Source organism: Anomaloglossus baeobatrachus, chromosome 9 (assembly GCF_048569485.1).
Source record: "Anomaloglossus baeobatrachus isolate aAnoBae1 chromosome 9, aAnoBae1.hap1, whole genome shotgun sequence".
NCBI classification, from domain to species: domain Eukaryota; kingdom Metazoa; phylum Chordata; class Amphibia; order Anura; family Aromobatidae; genus Anomaloglossus; species Anomaloglossus baeobatrachus.
In genome coordinates, this window is record NC_134361.1 from 218,672,813 (window position 1) to 218,692,456 (window position 19,644).

The window sequence follows — 19,644 nt, forward strand, 5'->3', positions numbered from 1 at the left end:
TGATCACTTGGAGAACTCTGAGACAGACTGGTTCAAGGTTCTCTGGTCTGATGAAACCAAGATCGAGATCTTTGGTGCCAACCACACACGTGATGTTTGGAGACTGGATGGCACTGCATACGACCCCAAGAATACCATCCCTACAGTCAAGCATGGTGGTGGCAGCATCATGCTGTGGGGCTGTTTCTCAGCCAAGGGGCCTGGCCATCTGGTCCGCATCCATGGGAAGATGGATAGCACGGCCTACCTGGAGATTTTGGCCAAGAACCTGCGCTCCTCCATCAAGGATCTTAAGATGGGTCGTCATTTCATCTTCTAACAAGACAACGACCCAAAGCACACAGCCAAGAAAACCAAGGCCTGGTTCAAGAGGGAAAAAATCAAGGTGTTGCAGTGGCCTAGTCAGTCTCCTGACCTTAACCCAATTGAAAACTTGTGGAAGGAGCTCAAGATTAAAGTCCACATGAGACACCCAAAGAACCTAGATAACTTGGAGAAGATCTGCATGGAGGAGTGGGCCAAGATAACTCCAGAGACCTGTGCCGGCCTGATCAGGTCTTATAAAAGACGATTATTAGCTGTAATTGCAAACAAGGGTTATTCCACAAAATATTAAACCTAGGGGTGAATAATAATTGACCCACACTTTTATGTTGAAAATTTATTAAAATTTAACCGAGCAACATAACTTGTTGGTTTGTAAGATTTATGCATCTGTTAATAAATCCTGCTCTTGTTTGAAGTTTGCAGGCTCTAACTTATTTGCATCTTATCAAACCTGCTAAATCTGCAGGGGGTTGAATACTACTTGTAGGCACTGTATGTGTATATATGTATGAGTATGTGTGACACCCTGGGCAAGCCAGGGGTCACAGGTCACAACATCACCACACACCCCACATTCCCTGCAGGAACACCAAGGTCAGAACATAAACCCTTGTTACCCTCCTCCAGGGGCTGATGATCACACCAGGGGGTGGAGCCAGGCGGTTGGTCTCCACCCACCGAGGAGTTCACAGTCCTGGAGGCGGGAAAACGGAGAGATTAGTTTTGAGAGGAGTTGAGGAGTGGAAGTGAGAGCTGTGAAGTGGCAGTAGAGCAACCAAAAACTGACTGAGAGCGTCCGGGTGTGTGCCCCGGACGAGACAGCAAGGTTGACAGACGGTGGTGACCATCTGTAGGAGTGGCTGATTGGAGTTACCGAAAGGACCGTGGACGGGTGGTGGCCCGGCGGTACCGGAGCGGTACACAAAGTGAGGCCAGCACCATTGGCAGGGGCCTTTCGGATCCCGGCAAGGCTTGGAGTCGCCGTACAATTTGCCAAATCCGTCAGTGAAGGGGACCTCCTGGGTCTCTAAACAGCAAAGTCCCGATTGAAGGCAAAGGTCCAACCGTGAGAGAGGGACACCGCCACCGCCAAGGCACCAGTACCTCAGGGCCAGCGCCTGCGGGCAAAGAGGGGCTCCTCCGGCCCATATCCAAGCCGGGGAGCGGGTTACCGGTGGGAACCCATCGCTACCAACAACCGTATTTAGGTGCAGGGAAGAGACAGTCACCGCTAACTTGCAGGGAACATCAACACCGCAGCCGTCCGAGGGACCCATCCAACCAGCCGTTTGTTTACCGTGAACTGTGTCATCATCCTTGGGCTGAGTGAGTACCTCCGTGCCGTGCGGCACAGCGCTGCCCCTGCGTCCTTGCACCTCAACAGGCCCCATAACCCGCCTGTCAACCATCCCAACCCCATCACCGGGCCCCGGGACAGCCAACCCCCTGCCCACGGAGGGGAGAATCACCAACTCAGCTGCTCCCTGTCACCGCTCCCGGGATCCCCGTACAGAGCAGCGGTGGTGTCACCAAAATCACCACAACCGTGGGTTGCGTCACGGACATTAACCAAATTCCCCACCAACAATCAACCCCTTTCACTCACGGGCGAGGAGCGCCGCTCGAGTCCCCGGGATCTGGCCCATCGCTCGAGCCACCGAGCAGCAGTAGCCGCAGAGCAGCGGCAGCTGGGCCCGAGCTGTGGGAGAGCGCAGCGTTGCCACCCTCCTCCCCGCCCGCGACAACTTGGCGTCACGAACAGGAACCTACCACTCTGCTGTCTGGTAGAGGTGCGCCTTGTTACCGCCGGAGGTGTCCGGCCGGAAAATTTGGAAAGCCGCCATCTTGGGCGCGAAAAAGTCCCGCTCGAGCGTCTTCTCGAGTAGTGGAGGCGCGAAGGCCAAAACCCCGCCCCGATAGAGGAGGAGCCGGAAAGAGGCTAAGGGGGACGAAATGGCGACTGATCGCATGTAGCCGCGGCTATAAAAGCGGGGACGCCAGGACTCTGCAGCCATCTTGTTCCTGGGAGAAGCCGCCAGCAACATGTGGATGCCGTCCCGAAGTACCGTAGCCCCCGCGCCTGGAACCGCGGCGTGGGTCAAGATCCGGACCGCGCAGCTCTACCAGAGGCTGCAAGTCAAAATGCAGCTCCTCATGGAGGAGTGGGAGACCGACATGGCGGAGGTCATAGCGGCCGTGCGGAGACGCGAGGAGGAAGCTGTGGAAGGGAAGGTGAGTGACCCACGCCCCGATGCCCTCGAAGGGCCGGTCATCGCGGCTGCGGGACCCGGTCTAAACCCTCTTACCCTGCTGCCTCCTTCGCCACCCGTCCCGGAAGCCGTGACCCCGCCACTAGGCCTGCTACCACCGCAACCGGTAGCGATACCCAGCATGCCCGCCCCGGCGGGCCGACCTGTAGCCAGAGCCCATGGCCAACCGGAGGTGCTGCCGTGGAAAGCCCCGAAGCCTGAACCGGAGGCGTCCCCCGAGAAGTTCCCCGAGCCGGAGCCGATAGCCCGCTCCGTGCCGAAGGCCCAGCAGAGGAAAGCCCCTGTGCCCATCCCCCACACCTCGGCTGAGGTTGCGCCGGGTTGCCACTGTAAGGTGGCGTCCAAGGCTAAGTCACCGCGGGACCTGCCGCCCAGATCACCAGTAGTGGGCAGTGTCCAAAAGGTCTCGCGGGGCCCGACCCGTGCGCCGGAGCTCGCAGCAGCGCCATACTGGGACAGGGAGCCTGTACCGTTGGGCCTGGAGATCGAGGAGAGGGAAAGAAAGAAGGCGGAGATGGTGGCCCGCACGATACGGGAGAAGGAGAGCCTGAGACAAGCGACCTTCCGTGTCCGGGGCCCGCTGTATGAGGGGCAGGTGAGGCGGTTTGATGTCCGCCGGGGCTATGGATTCATATATGAACCGGGCCTGGAGGCCGAAGTGTTTATAGCCCGGCGGGATGTTAATGCTCACCTGCCAGAGGAGCACCCCGATCGTAACCTGATGCCGGGCGACTTGGTTCAGTACACCCGGCACTGTGGAGAGAGGGGGTGGTTTGCGCTGCATGCAAAGCTAAGGGGCAGCCAGGAGGCCCGAGTGAGCGCCGCACCCCCTCCCTCAGGTGAAGCCGAGGACTCTGAGTGATGGCAGCGGAGCACCGTTGTCCCCGTCCCCGTTGGGACCACCAGTTTGGAAAAGTTTGAAAAGTTTGCAAATGAAAATGATAAGTAATGAAACCGTGAAAGTCACCTGATTATCTGAAGCTGTGATTTGAAACCGGCCGTTGCCGGCACCGTTGTCCCCGTGGGGACCGTTTGAAAAGTTGTTTTGCGTAAGGGACTCCTTACGGACAAGCCCGTGAACTTGCAGGGCAACCACAAACGTTAGTGGGTTGTAAATAATTAATGTTGTTACCGCTTCCAGCCGTTGCCGCCGCCGGAGAGGCAGATTGGAGGAAGGGCCCGCAGTGGAGCAGGCTGGGGCCCAGCCACCACAGGAACCGGTGGCATTCCTCTGGAGGTTCTAGGGGCTCCCCATGGACGTGGGTCCCCTGGAAAGGACAGATCCCGCTAGGGTAACTTGGTGCAGGACTAGGGTCAAGGGGTGCTGCCTGTTTCTTAGGGGCAGCATCAGGGCCAGGTTGCTTGGGTGGGTGAGAGCGGAAACCGTAACCGTTAACCGTTTTGAAACCGTTTAAGAAAAGTGCCTCCCGATGTGGGATGAAGTTAGTATATTTGTAAACCTGTTTACCGTTTTCTTATCCTTTTTTCAGGAAAATAAAACCGGTGTTGGACGGGCAGCCCGAGGACGGTCTGCGTTTTGCTAAGGGGGAATGTGACGCCCTGGGCAAGCCAAGGAGTCACAGGTCACAACATCACCACACACCCCACATTCCCTGCAGGAATACCAAGGTCAGAACACAAACCCTTGTTACCCTCCTCCAGGGGCTGATGATCACACCAGGGGGTGGAGCCAGGCGGTTGGTCTCCACCCACCGAGGAGTTCACAGTCCTGGAGGCGGGAAAACGGAGAGATTAGTTTTGAGAGGAGTTGAGGAGTGGAAGTGAGAGCTGTGAAGTGGCAGTAGAGCAACCAAAGACTGACTGAGAGCGTCCGGGTGTGTGCCCCGGACGAGACAGCAAGGTTGACAGACGGCGGTGACCGTCTGTAGGAGTGGCTGATTGGAGTTACCGAAAGGACCGTGGACGGGTGGTGGCCCGGCGGTACCGGACCGGTACACAAAGAGAGGCCAGCACCATTGGCAGGGGCCTTTCGGATCCCGGCAAGGCTTGGAGTCGCCGTACAATTTGCCAAATCCGTCAGTGAAGGGGACCTCCTGGGTCTCTAAACAGCAAAGTCCCGATTGAAGGCAAAGGTCCAACCGTGAGAGAGGGACACCGCCACCGCCAAGGCACCAGTACCTCAGGGCCAGCGCCTGCGGGCAAAGAGGGGCTCCTCCGGCCCATATCCAAGCCGGGGAGCGGGTTACCGGTGGGAACCCATCGCTACCAACAACCGTATTTAGGTGCAGGGAAGAGACAGTCACCGCTAACTTGCAGGGAACAACAACACCGCAGCCGTCCGAGGGACCCATCCAACCAGCCGTTTGTTTACCGTGAACTGTGTCATCATCCTTGGGCTGAGTGAGTACCTCCGTGCCGTGCGGCACAGCGCTGCCCCTGCGTCCCTGCACCTCAACAGGCCCCATAACCCGCCTGTCAACCATCCCAACCCCATCACCGGGCCCCGGGACAGCCAACCCCCTGCCCACGGGGGGAGAATCACCAACTCAGCTGCTCCCTGTCATCGCTCCCGGGATCCCCGTACAGAGCAGCGGTGGTGTCACCAATCTCACCACAACCGTGGGTGGCGTCACGGACATGAACCAAATCCCCCACCAACAATCAACCCCTTTCACTCACGGGCGAGGAGCGCCGCTCGAGTCCCCGGGATCCGGCCCATTGCTTGAGCCACAGAGCAGCAGCAGTAGCCGCAGAGCAGCGGCGGCCGGGCCCGAGCTGTGGGAGAGCGCAGCGTTGCCACCCTCCTCCCCGCCCGCGACATATGTATGTATGTGTGTGTATGTGTGTGTGTATTTATGTGTATGTAGATGTGAAGCCCCACAGGTGTAGTGTCGGTGCATTACCTTCAGGGACTCCACTCGGCTGTATCTTGTTACAGGTAGGAAATCTTCTATTTGTCGTGACGCCACTCTCAGAATTGCGGTCAGTGGGGACCGCCACTGCAGGTTGAGGGACGCCTGGGGCTGATGGTGAGTGCAGTTAGTTGTAATAGCCTCCTGAGAGTGAGGCAAGCCCCAGGGCCCTGTGTAGGTGTGTAGAACCACAAGGCGCAGAATAACTCCACACAGGCAGAATGTCTTTCAGGGGTTTTACTCACTGTTGATGGCAGGGTGAGTAACCCGGGCGTAGCTGGGATGAACCAAGCTGGAACCAGGTATCCTTCAGGCTGACTTCTGATGGTGACTACCAACTCGCCTTCCTTAGCCCTTGGTGGTTTGGGGTAACCCCGACTTTTAGTCCCTATGGGGGTCACCCAGGGAAGTTGCTGAAGCCTCTCTCCCCTTCGGTTGCCGTTTGCTTGTAGCCTGGGCCAGGACACTCCAGCTGCTTGCCTCCTGTGAACTATGGGCCCTAACTGTGGCTACGTGGCTGCGGCTTTTGTGGTGTTGTGGTGTGGGCTTTGAGGGCCCCACACCGGCAGGTTTAGCAAGGAAAGGTGGATCTATCCCCGCTCCGGGATCTGCCGCCCGTTTGGGCCTGGTTCTCCCTAGCAGTCTCCTTACTTCCCACTCTGTGCTCTCTCTCTAGCTGGAGATGGGTTTCGGGTAGCACTCCTAGGTGACCGTTCTCCCCCGTCGGTAGCCACTGCGCGGACGCTGTCAGACTACAGCAGCCCAGGGGAAGGGGTCAGCTCTCCTCGGAGCTCCCTGGACTCTGCTCTGAACCGGCTCACATCTGGGACCTTCACTGCTGCTCCTGTCAGAGCTTCACTTTCCTGCTCCTCACTCCTCCACACTCTGCTGCAGACTCTTTACTCCTCCTTCTCTTTTCCCTTTTGTGCCTGCCTACGCCACCTAGCAACCAGATTCTCTTACCACACCCCTTGAGAGGAGATGGAGGCTTTTGGCCCCCTCCACTATTCCAGTGGAGGTGAAGGCTTTTCCCCCTCCTGGGATCCCCAGGGGTCCTCTCATAGGTACATGTGTGAGACCTGATCACTATGCGCCTGTGTAGTCACACCTCGGTCAGCCTTCTGGATTACCTGTATTGTACTGTCCCCAGCATGGGTGCAGTACTCAGTGGTGCCTGACCAGGTCAGGGGCGCCACATTCCCCCTTAGTTATCACCAGCACGTCCTCGGGCTGCAAGACAACATTTTAAAATGCATAAAACATTAAAACATGTAAAACATTTTTAAAACCACCAGGTACCATACATCACCACCCTCCACCCACAAGTCCGTTAACCCACCCAAACCCCTTTCACGTTGGCCGCGCCTTCAGCCACTTCTGGCAGGATGTAGAGGCGGCTTCCATGGGCTGGTGGTTTTCAGGGTATACCTGGCCTGGTGGATCCGCGCCTTCAGCCTCTTCTGGCAGGATGTAGAGGCGGCCTCCACAGTTGGTGCTGACCAGGTACCCTCTTTGTGGTGGAGAGCCAGGCCCCATAAACAGGCATGCTCTCTGGTTGCAGGTAAGCCAAGGCCCTATATACGGACGTGCCCCCTGGTTGCAGACGAGCCAAGCCCCTAAACAGGCTGACTCTGGTGGTGGTGGTGCCCTCTGGTGTAACTATTTACACTGCGAGAGTTTGTGGCTATAGCCAGTTCATAGCCTTAAGGTTCATTTCTCACATGAGTTTATGTGGGCACATTCTTAAACTTGTAAAACGTTGCAAAACAAACTTTTTCCAAACTGGTAACTTGCTTTACTTTACATGAACTTTATGCAGACTCCTCCTCACCAGGGCTTGGGCCTGTAGGGCTGCGGCACCTGCTGCTTTCTTGACCTCTTTCTTCATCTGTGGTAGTCTCGTCGGTAGGTCCTTTGTCTTTTCTTTCTTTATCGCTGTCTTTCCTTTCTTCTTTAGGACATGGTGCTACATCTAGCGCATACCAGCCCCTTTCTCCTTGATGCATGGTAAATTGCACTGTGTCTCCCATTCTTAGGTTTCTTCCAGGATGTCCTCTGGGCAAGTGGGCTCTGACGTCTCGTCTATTGACAAAAATGCCCTCTTTCATACCTGGTGCCACTATAAAGCCATATCCGCTCTTCAAGTTAAAGTCTTCCACAACTCCTCTACAAAGGGGTCCTCTGACCTGTGCTTTGGCTCTTCTCAGGAACCGTTTTTCTTCTAGGTCTCGGGCCGTGACTTCTCTCTGCTCTGGGGATGGCGGTGCAGGGAAAGACTGGGTTCTGCTACGGCGCCGTGTCTTGCGGGCTGGATTCTGCGAGGTACAGCTTACAAGCTCCCAGGTGAGGCTTTTAGGCAAATCTTCTTCAGCAGACGGTGTCAGGTCTTCCTCGTCCCAGCGGGAATATGGCAACATCTCTGGCTCTGGGCATGGATCCACTGCTGGTGGCTCCTGAGTCAGCTCCTCAGCTTCCTGGCCTCCCCTCCCCCTTAGTTCTTCTAAGCACTCCTTTGGTGGCAGTGCTGGGGATGGACTTTCTTCAGCAGGCCCAGGCGGGGGACTCTTTGGCGTGGTTGCTGCAGGAGTTGTCGGAATCCTCTTGGGGGTGTGCGGAGGGAGCATGTACTGATCCACCATCTCCTGTGGGAACTTGGCCTCCATGTCAGCCTTCAGCTGCCAGTATGCAGGGTCCTCCCCCAGCGTGGGCTTCCTAGCAGGGACCTCCTTGGACTGGGGAGCGGTGTCTGCTCTGGCCTTGCAGGCCGGGGAAAATGGTGATGCAATCTTATCTTGGCGGGCCGCGCCTGACATGGCGGCGGCCTGGTCTTGGCGGGCCGCGCCCTGCATGGCGGCGGCCTGGATCGGCGTCGCTGTCGCGATGGGATCGGTGCAGGCTGGGCTGGGCGTCGCTGCAGCGATCGGAGCTTGGCGGGCCGCACCTGGCGGGGCTGCGGCCTGGTTCAGCACCTCACTTGCGGCGCGGACGAGCGTTGCTGCTGCGGTGGGGTCTCGGCGGGCCGGGCCTAGCAAGGCGGCGGCCTGGGTCAGCGTCACACCTGCGGCGTGGATGAGGGTCGCGGTGGCAGCCGGTTCTTTGCGGGCCGGACTGGGCGTCGCTGCAGGGACCGGGTCTTGGTGGGCCGAGCAGGGCATCGCTGCGGCGGCCTGAGCTTGGCGGGCTGCACCTGGCGTGGCTGCGGCCTGCTCCAGCGTCGCCGCGCCGGACGCCTCTTCAGGGACCGCGGACGTGGCAGCAGGGGTCGGGGCACTCGCGCTGGCAGGGGCATCACTGGACTCACCCATCGGTGGCAGCATCGGGGTCTGAGTCGTCACCGCCCGGTCTGGCACTCGGCGCGCGGCTCTCCCTTCATAGGCCTGAACCGCCGCGGTCATCCACAGAAACTCCGTCCGTCCCTCTCTGATCAGCCTTCCGACCCTGGCCTCCAGTTGATCGCAGAACTCGGCGAGCTCCCGGCACCACCAGGCAGCGGAGCCCGGCTCTGGGTCTCTGCATTCAGACGCCATTTTCTCTAGCAACAAGCGGCTGGCTTCTTTTCCGTTCCGCCGTCTCTGGACGCTTCCGCTCTCTTCACAAGCGAGGTCAGAACTCTGCAGGGGATCTCTGGGTAGCCATACCTCTTCGTGGGCGGTAACTTCTCCCAGCGCGGGCTGCTGTTGTTTTTCAGCACGCTTTTCATGGTGGCAATATGGCGGCGCTTCCAATTTTTCAAGCGGACCGCCCAGGCACATGGTCACCTGTCTGAACAGGTCTAGTCCTTATCCTGTTCGTGACGCCAGATGTGAAGCCCCACAGGTGTAGTGTCGGTGCATTACCTTCAGGGACTCCACTCGGCTGTATCTTGTTACAGGTAGGAAATCTTCTATTTGTCGTGACGCCACTCTCAGAATTGCGGTCAGTGGGGACCGCCACTGCAGGTTGAGGGACGCCTGGGGCTGATGGTGGGTGCAGTTAGTTGTAATAGCCTCCTGAGAGTGAGGCAAGCCCCAGGGCCCTGTGTAGGTGTGTAGAACCACAAGGCGCAGAATAACTCCACACAGGCAGAATGTCTTTCAGGGTTTTTACTCACTTCAGGTGGCAGGGTGAGTGACCCGGGCGTAGCTGGGATGAACCAAGCTGGAACCAGGTATCCTTCAGGCTGACTTCTGATGGTGACTACCGACTCGCCTTCCTTAGCCCTTGGTGGTTTGGGGTAACCCCGACTTTTAGTCCCTATGGGGGTCACCCAGGGAAGTTGCTGAAGCCTCTCTCCCCTTCGGTTGCCGTTTGCTTGTAGCCTGGGCCAGGACACTCCAGCTGCTTGCCTCCTGTGAACTATGGGCCCTAACTGTGGCTACGTGGCTGCGGCTTTTGTGGTGTTGTGGTGTGGGCTTTGAGGGCCCCACACCGGCAGGTTTAGCAAGGAAAGGTGGATCTATCCCCGCTCCGGGATCTGCCGCCCGTTTGGGCCTGGTTCTCCCTAGCAGTCTCCTTACTTCCCACTCTGTGCTCTCTCTCTAGCTGGAGATGGGTTTCGGGTAGCACTCCTAGGTGACCGTTCTCCCCCGTCGGTAGCCACTGCGCGGACGCTGTCAGACTACAGCAGCCCAGGGGAAGGGGTCAGCTCTCCTCGGAGCTCCCTGGACTCTGCTCTGAACCGGCTCACATCTGGGACCTTCACTGCTGCTCCTGTCTGAGCTTCACTTTCCTGCTCCTCACTCCTCCACACTCTGCTGCAGACTCTAGACCGTTTACTCCTCCTTCTCTTTTTCCCTTTGTGCCTGCCTACGCCACCTAGCAACCAGACTCTCTTACCACACCCCTTGAGAGGAGATGGAGGCTTTTGGCCCCCTCCACTATTCCAGTGGAGGTGAAGGCTTTTCCCCCTCCTGGGATCCCCAGGGGTCCTCTCATAGGTACATGTGTGAGACCTGATCACTATGCGCCTGTGTAGTCACACCTCGGTCAGCCTTCTGGATTACCTGTATTGTACTGTCCCCAGCATGGGTGCAGTACTCAGTGGTGCCTGACCAGGTCAGGGGCGCCACATATCTATGTATGTGTATGTATGTATGTGTGTGTATGTATGTGTATGTATGTATGTATGTGTATGTATATATGTATGAGTATGTATATGTGTGTGTCACAAACCACCGGGGGGGTCACTCAGAAATCCCCCGCGCTGGCTACCAGTACGTCACAATCGGGGGGTAACAAGTGGGGGTCACCCCTCCTTCATACCTCCCGACCGACAGACAGAGCACGTGACGCGCTCTCTAGCGCCCCTCTTATAGTCAGGCCAATTATGGAATTGCCCGACAATAAGCAAGGAGGCCGCTATACTACTTATGCCGATTATTGAAGGGTCCCCGGTGAGAGTAGGGTATATATTCCCCCGACCTCCGCGGGCGGAATATATAAAACCTCCCCGAATCTCACTGGCCTCCCCACAATAATCCTTGGCACAATTCGCTGCCACCAACCGATTTACGGTAACTATTAGCCGAACACACAGACGTGGGATTCAAGATCGAGATAACAGAACAGCCCAAGATTAATTATATAATTTAATCAGCCTAAAGCACACTAGAAACTACAATATATACAATAGGGAATCTACAGAATATACATATGTCAGAGTACAGTTACAATCAAAGCATGGGTTACAAACAGGCATACACAGTTCCAGCAGTTACCTTGTTGCGTCTGGCCACAGGGGGGCGCTGTAGGCCAGGTTTCCAGGAACTCCCTCACAGGTCTTTCCCAACCAGGCCCCCGAGCAGAAGAACACTGGAAAATGGCCGAAGTAGGGTTATCAACCTGGGCAATCCAGGTCCCCTCCTACCTTAGTGACCTCACAGGGAAGCACTGCCACTCCCCCTGCATGGATCAGAATTATCCAGCAAAGGGGATATTGGCCATAACTTTGCCTGGGAGCGTCGTAGGCAGACGCCAATGCTCTCATTGTGACAGTTATGAATTTAGCTACAGAACGAGGGGACTCATGACCTGTCTGCCAGTTCCCCATTGGCTGATATCACGCCTGGGGCATTTCCCAATGTCCTGCTCCCATAAAAAGGGGGTGCCGGCATCGTCCACATGCGGAGACACCATTTTTATGGTTGCCATATTTATCGGAAATATGGCTTGCGAGATATGAACCATTTTTTACTGGAGTCGTTCTGTCTGGCTATTTCCATAGCCTTGCTAATGAGCTAGCAGCTCCTACTACAGGGTGACGGCAGGGAGTCATCCTGTGTCCATTGTCCTAAAGCCACCTAATTTCCATATCACAGGACATGGCCATGGGATTTGTTGCTAAACCAGTTGTGTGAAGGAAAGGGGGGGTGACACCAGGAGAGGGCTTCCTGACATACTTGAATATCATGATTTATCGTCATATCTCCGGATTTACCTCACACCTCCCCCCTTTTGAGGGCGCTAGGGGGCAGCACACTCCGGTGTTCCCCCGTGCGCCCGTCCGCGACCTCTCCTTGTCGGGACAGCCCGTCTGCGTTACCGTGGTCACGGCCCCTTTTGTGGCGAATGGTGAAGTTGTATTGCTGGAGCGCAAGGCTCCATCGCAACAATCGCCCATTCGTCCCAGAGACGGTGTGCAACCAGCTGAGGGGATTGTGGTCCGTCTCCACGATGAAGTGGCGCCCGTATAGATAGGGTTGCAGACGCTGCAGGGCCCACACTATGGCCAGGCACTCCTTCTCCATTGTGGAATAGGCAACTTCCCTTGGTAACAGCTTCCTGCTCAGGTACAAGACTGGGTGCTCTTGGCTCGCAGAGTCCACCTGGCTGAGCACCGCACCGAGGCCGAAGTCACTGGCGTCGGTCTGTACTACAAACGGCCGCGTGAAGTCGGCTGCCTGTAGCACGGGCGGGCTGGACAGGGCGTCCTTTAGGGCCCGGAAGGCTGTCTCGCAGTCCATTGTCCAATCGACTGCAGAGGGCAGCTTCTTCTTGGTGAGGTCCGTCAAGGGCTTGGCCAGGCTACTATAGCATGGAACAAACCTCCTATAGTACCCAGCGGTCCCCAAGAAGGACATCACCTGCTTCTTGGTCCTGGGGGTGGGCCAGGATGCGATGGCTTCCACTTTCTCAGGCTCGGGCTTCAGTGTTCTCCCACCTACCCGGTGACCGAGGTACTGGACCTCGCTCATGGCCAGCTGACACTTTCCCGGCTTGATGGTCAAACCTGCCCGGTGGATCCGCCTGAGCACCTGTGCTAGATGCTCTAGGTGGTCCTCCCAGGTGGGACTGAAGACGGCAATGTCATCCAGGTACGCGGCCGCGTACCCTTCAAGTCCCTTGAGCAGGGTGTTGACCATCCGCTGGAAAGTGGCAGGGGCATTCCTCATCCCGAATGGCATCACCGTGGACTCGTATAGTCCAAATGGGGTAATAAAGGCAGAGCGTTCCCTGGCCTTGCGAGTCAGGGGGATCTGCCAATATCCCCGGCTCAGATCCATGATGGTCAGGTACTGAGCCCCGGCCAACTGATCGAGCAGGTCATCGATGCGTGGCATTGGGTACGCATCGGCGACCGTGACCGCATTGAGCCCCCTGTAGTCCACGCAGAACCGAGTGGTTCGGTCCTTCTTAGGGACGAGGACTACAGGCGAGGCCCAAGCGCTGTTGGATGCCTGGATCACCCCCAGCTTCAGCATCTCGTCAATCTCCTGGCGCATGTGTTGCTGCACCTCCAGGGAGACCCGATATGCTGAACGCCGGATCGGGGGATGATCCCCAGTGTCCACGTGATGGACAGCCAAGTCAGTCCTTCCGGGCTGGTTGGTAAACAACCCCCGGAAGGGGAGGAGGGTGGCCCACAGCTGGGACCGTTGGTCTTCCAAGAGCTGGTGGCCAACCTCCACATCCTCAATGGATCCGCCTGCCCTAACCTGGGCTAGCATATCCAAGAGGGTTTCCGCTTCTCCCTCCTCGGGCAGGTTGCACACGGGGAGCGCACATGCCTCCCGCTCATGATGTGCCTTCATCATGTTCACATGGAAGGGCTTCCGCCTTCCACGGGCAGGGTCCAGGGTGACCAGGTACGTCACAGGGTTGAGCTGCTGGTACACGAGGTATGGGCCTTCCCAGGCTGCCTGAAGCTTGTCCTGTGGTACGGGGACCAGTACCCACACCTCTTGACCCACTTGGTAGGTCCTCTCACAAGCGTTCTGGTCGTACCAACGCTTCTGATCGGCCTGGGCTTGAGCCATATTGTCGTGTACCAGTTGCGTCAAGGCCTGCATTTTGTCCCGGAAGCGCATGACATACTCGATAACCGACACTCCAGGGGTGGCCGAATCCCCTTCCCAAGCCTCTTTCACCAGAGCCAGGGGGCCCCGCACACGTCGCCCGTACAGGAGCTCAAACGGTGAGAATCCTGTTGAGGCCTGTGGAACCTCCCGGTAAGCAAATAACAGGTGTGGGAGATACCGCTCCCAGTCACGCCCATGGGAGTCGACCAACATCTTAAGCATCTGCTTTAAGGTGCCATTGAACCGCTCGCACAGGCCATTAGTCTGTGGATGGTACGGGCTGGCCACCAGATGTCGCACCTGGACTTGCTTACAGAGGGCCTCCATCAGCTGGGACATGAATTGGGTCCCCCGGTCAGTGAGCATTTCCTGGGGAAAACCCACTCGGGAGAAAATCTCCAGCAATGCGGTGGCCACCTTGTCAGCCCGAATGGACGACAAGGCCACTGCTTCTGGGTACCGGGTGGCATAGTCCACTACCGTCAGTATGAAGCGTTTCCCGGAGCTGCTGGGGATGGCCAGCGGGCCGACCAGATCCACAGCCACCCTCCTGAAAGGCTCATCGATGATTGGCAGAGATACCAGTGGGGCTTTGGGGTGTGGCCCCGCCTTCCCCACTCTCTGACAGGTTTCACACGAACGGCAGTAGGCAGCCACATCGGCCCCCCTTTTTGGCCAGTAGAAATGCTGGTTTAACCTGGCCTTGGTCTTAGCGATCCCTAGGTGTCCGGCCATCGGAATCTCATGTGCGATCCGCAACAACTCCGTCCGGAACGGATAGGGTACCACCAACTGTCGGTCCCTGGGCCACGCCTCCGGTGAACCCTGCTGGACCGTGGCCCGGTACAGCCGTCCTTGGTCCCAGACCACTCGCTCCGGGTCCGAGTCCGAGGGAGGCTGTGCCGCCTGCTCCTTAAGAGCTTTCAGGCTGTCGTCAGCTTCTAACGCTGCCTGAAACCCCTGACTAGATGTGGCCAGAATCGACGAGACTGTCACATCTTCAGTCAGTACCCCGGGACCTGTGTCCTGGCCTCCACCTGACTCGGCTGCCACTTGGTCAGAAGGGGAAGAGCTATCGGACCTCCGGGAGGCCCCTTGGCTTCCAGCACTCCCACTGCGGGTGACAGCGGCCACAGCCGCTGCGACCGTGGGTCGTGCCTGCTCCTCCTCCGTTCCTGACCAAGTCGCCGGTTCAGGCAGGCCTACCTGGCTTCCTGACACCCCGGTTGTGGGGGAACCATGCACCGAGATCTTACCTGGGAGCACTTCCGCTCCTGGACCGGCCCCAATCTCACCTGCCTGTTCCCCTCCTGCAGCAACAGAACCCCGCTGTGAAATCTCTGGGGACCCCACATTTGCTGTGGTAGCCCCCACCCCACACACTGGTCCTCCCCCTGCAGCACCCTGCTCTCTGCTTATCCCTGCAGAGGGCAACAGATCCCAGCTCACAGGCTGATTACTTGTAGAGGCATTGTCACACCTTTCTCTGACCCCCTCCCCTGTCACAGCTGCCGCTGTGTGTGTGTCTATGGGGTCTATGCAAGCAGAAATATCAGAGTTCACTCCCTCCTCCCTTACATCATTCATAGATAACACATTAACATTGTCCGGAGGCATGTCAGTACGGGCTGAAGGTTCAGCCCTTGGTTGGGGCCCAAACTGGGAGGTTATCTGCCCCAAATCTGTCCCAAGTAGCACGTTTGCAGGGATCCGATCAGTTACCCCCACCTCCCTCACCCCCCGCCCTGCGCCCCAGTCCACATAAATGTCAGCAACAGGCAGCGCCGGGTCAGTGCCTCCAATCCCGGAGACAGCGAGGGTTTTTCCAGGGATCAAGTCTTGGGGGGACACCATCTCAGGCCGCACCAGAGTCACCTCCGAGGCGCTGTCTCGCAGTCCTATGGTCACAGACCGGCCGACGGTGACAGGTTGGAAGCTGTCCAGGGACCTACCACCACCCCCACCCACACAATACACCTTGGGCGGCCCTTGGGACGGGGACGGAGCCGGGGCCTTGGGACGCTGAGGGCACATGGCCTTGAAGTGTCCAGGTAGGTTGCACTGGTGGCACCGTCTTGGCTCTGCCACGGGCCTGGAGAGGGGAGTTGAGGGGGACACCCCCTGCAGTCTAGGGGCAGGTGGGGCAGTCGCAGAATTCATCTTACCCCCTCTCCAGGTGCTGCTGGTGGCTGCTCTCCTGGCTTCAGGAGCCCGATTGCTGGTGTAGTCATCGGCCAGGGCAGCTGTAGCCGTGGACCCCTTTGGCTTCTGGTCTCGGATGAACTGGCGGAGATCCTCAGGGCAGTTCCACAAGAGTTGCTCCGTGATGAACAAGTCCAGGATCTCCGGTCCGGTGGAAAGCTGCAGGCCTTGGGTCCAGTGGTCGGCAGCTCGGGCAAGTGCCCGCCGGTGGTCAGCCCAGGAGTCCTTTGGTCCCTTCTGTAGGCTCCGGAACTTCTTGCGGTAGGACTCTGGAGTGAGGTTGTACTGTTGGATCAGGGCCCGCTTGATGGTGTCGTAGCCCTGATCTGCCTCAGCAGGCAAGTCCCCAAGGATATCCAGGGCCTTACCCCTTAAACGGGGGGTCAGGTATTTGGCCCACTGGTCCTTGTCCAGATGGTGCTGCAAGCAAGTCCGTTCAAAAGCAGTCAAGAAAGAGTCCAAGTCTCCATCCTTCTCCAGCACTGGGAAGTCCTCAACACGGACCTTTGGAAGTTTGGTGTCTCGAAGGTCACGTGTGGCTGATGAGGGCCGGAGCTGAGCTAGCTGCAGCTGGTAGTCACGGTCTGCCTGTCGCTCTCGCTCTCGCTCTTCACGCGCTGCCTGCCGCTCTCGCTCCGCAGCCTCACGCTCTGCGTGCCGCTCCGCAGCCTCAGCGTCACGCGCTGCCTGCCGCTCTGCCCTGCGCTCTGCCAGGAGTTCCTTGTAGCCCTTCTGGTCTCCAGCCTGGAGAAGGGCCATAGCCATTTGAAGAAGGCTATCCGAGCCTCCCAGGCTCGGTGGAATGGCACGTGGTGATCTGCGGCCCGCTGCGGAGCCTGGTGATTCACTGTCCATTGCAGAGCGGAGGGCTGGCATCTGGCTCGTTGAGGACCCTTGGGTGAGCTGCTCCTCATCTTGTCCAGCAGTGCCAGGTTGTGCAATGTCCTCTGCAGAGCTGTTTTCTGGCGTCGAGCTCCTGGAGGACTCGTGGGCAACCTCCTCATTACTGTCCACAGCACCGTCCTCCCTCTCTTCGGCTCCTGCCTTAGCATTGGCCAGTTGCATAGCTCTGCTCCTGGTGCCATCAGCCATTCTTGCAGACTTTTGGTCACTGACACAGAACTGACACCTGATGCCTCCACACACCTTACAGTATCTGCACTCTGACACTCTAGTGTTGAGCTAGTCTGAAGACCCCAGCAGCCACAGCTGCTGCAGGCAGTCTTTAGTGTCTGGGAGTATGGGTCTCACACTCACACACACTATTATCTCGATCCCACTGCTGCCACCAATATGTCACAAACCACCGGGGGGGTCACTCAGAAATCCCCCGCGCTGGCTACCAGTACGTCACAATCGGGGGGTAACAAGTGGGGGTCACCCCTCCTTCATACCTCCCGACCGACAGACAGAGCACGTGACGCGCTCTCTAGCGCCCCTCTTATAGTCAGGCCAATTATGGAATTGCCCGACAATAAGCAAGGAGGCCGCTATACTACTTATGCCGATTATTGAAGGGTCCCCGGTGAGAGTAGGGTATATATTCCCCCGACCTCCGCGGGCGGAATATATAAAATCTCCCCGAATCTCACTGGCCTCCCCGCAATAATCCTTGGCACAATTCGCTGCCACCAACCGATTTACGGTAACTATTAGCCGAACACACAGACGTGGGATTCAAGATCGAGATAACAGAACAGCCCAAGATTAATTATATAATTTAATCAGCCTAAAGCACACTAGAAACTACAATATATACAATAGGGAATCTACAGAATATACATATGTCAGAGTACAGTTACAATCAAAGCATGGGTTACAAACAGGCATACACAGTTCCAGCAGTTACCTTGTTGCGTCTGGCCACAGGGGGGCGCTGTAGGCCAGGTTTCCAGGAACTCCCTCACAGGTCTTTCCCAACCAGGCCCCCGAGCAGAAGAACACTGGAAAATGGCCGAAGTAGGGTTATCAACCTGGGCAGATCCAGGTCCCCTCCTACCTTAGTGACCTCACAGGGAAGCACTGCCACTCCCCCTGCATGGATCAGAATTATCCAGCAAAGGGGATATTGGCCATAACTTTGCCTGGGAGCGTCGTAGGCAGACGCCAATGCTCTCATTGTGACAGTTATGAATTTAGCTACAGAACGAGGGGACTCATGACCTGTCTGCCAGTTCCCCATTGGCTGATATCACGCCTGGGGCATTTCCCAATGTCCTGCTCCCATAAAAAGGGGGTGCCGGCATCGTCCACATGCGGAGACACCATTTTTATGGTTGCCATATTTATCGGAAATATGGCTTGCGAGATATGAACCATTTTTTACTGGAGTCGTTCTGTCTGGCTATTTCCATAGCCTTGCTAATTAGATAGCAGCTCCTACTACAGGGTGACGGCAGGGAGTCATCCTGTGTCCATTGTTCCCACACCACCTCATCTCCATATCACAGGACATGGCCATGGGATTTGTTGCTAAACCAGTTGTGTGAAGGAAAGGGGGGGTGACACCAGGAGAGGGCTTCCTGACATACTTGAATATCATGATTTATCGTCATATCTCCGGATTTACCTCACAGTGTGTGTGTGTGTGTGTGTATGTATGTGTATGTATATATGTATGAGTATGTGTGTGTGCGTGCGTGCGTGCGTGTGTGTATGTCCGGGATTGGCATCTGCACCGTCGCAGCTACGGCCACAAAGTTTTGCACACTCACACGTCTGGACCCCGAGAGCGTCATAGGCTGTGTTGTGAGGCGGAATTTTAACCCCTCGCGTTCCAATTTACCAATCAATTTTGCCCCTATCTACATAATGGGGAAAAAGTGAAACGAAAAGTGTATCCGCACCGTCACAATCACAAAATTTTGCACAGACACCTCATGTGACCCAGGGAACGTTGTAGACTATGTTTTGACAGGAAAATATAACCCCGCGCTTTACAGTTACTCTCCAAAAAACATGCCTCCATGAAAGTAAATGGAACCTGGAACTACAGATTATTAGTAGGAGCTGTGAGTGGTTGCTATAGGAACAAAAGACATTCATAGTATAAGAAGCTTATATGTGAGGTAATAAGATGTCGGTGGGGAGACGGATAGAGAGAGACAGAGAGGGAAAGAGACAGACAGAGAGAGAGACAGACAGACAGCGAAAGAGATAGAGAGAGACAGAGACAAACGGTGAAACAGACAGACAGAGAGAGACAGACAGAAAGACAGACAGGGAAAGAGACAGACAGAGACAGACGGTGAAAGAGACAGACAGAGACAGACAGAGAGAGACACAGAGAGACAGACAGAGAGACAGACAGAGAAAGAGACAGACAGAGACAGACCTGGAAAGAGACAGACAGACATGCAGACAGGGACAGAGACAGGCAGACAGGGAAGGAGGAGACAGCCAGAGAGACAGACAAAGATAGATGGGGAAAGACACACACCTTGATAGAGACAGACGGGGAAAGAGACAGAGAAATAGAGACAGACAAAGACAGGAAGACAGGGAAAGACACAAACAAAGAGACGGGGAGACAGACCTGGGAAAGAGACAGACCTGGAAAGAAACAGAGAGATAGAGACAGACAAAGAGACAGACAGACAGGCAGACGGGGAAAGAGATAGACGGGGAAAGAGATAGACAGGGAAAGAGACAGACCTGGAAAGAGACAGACGGGGAAAGAGACAGACCTGGAAAGAC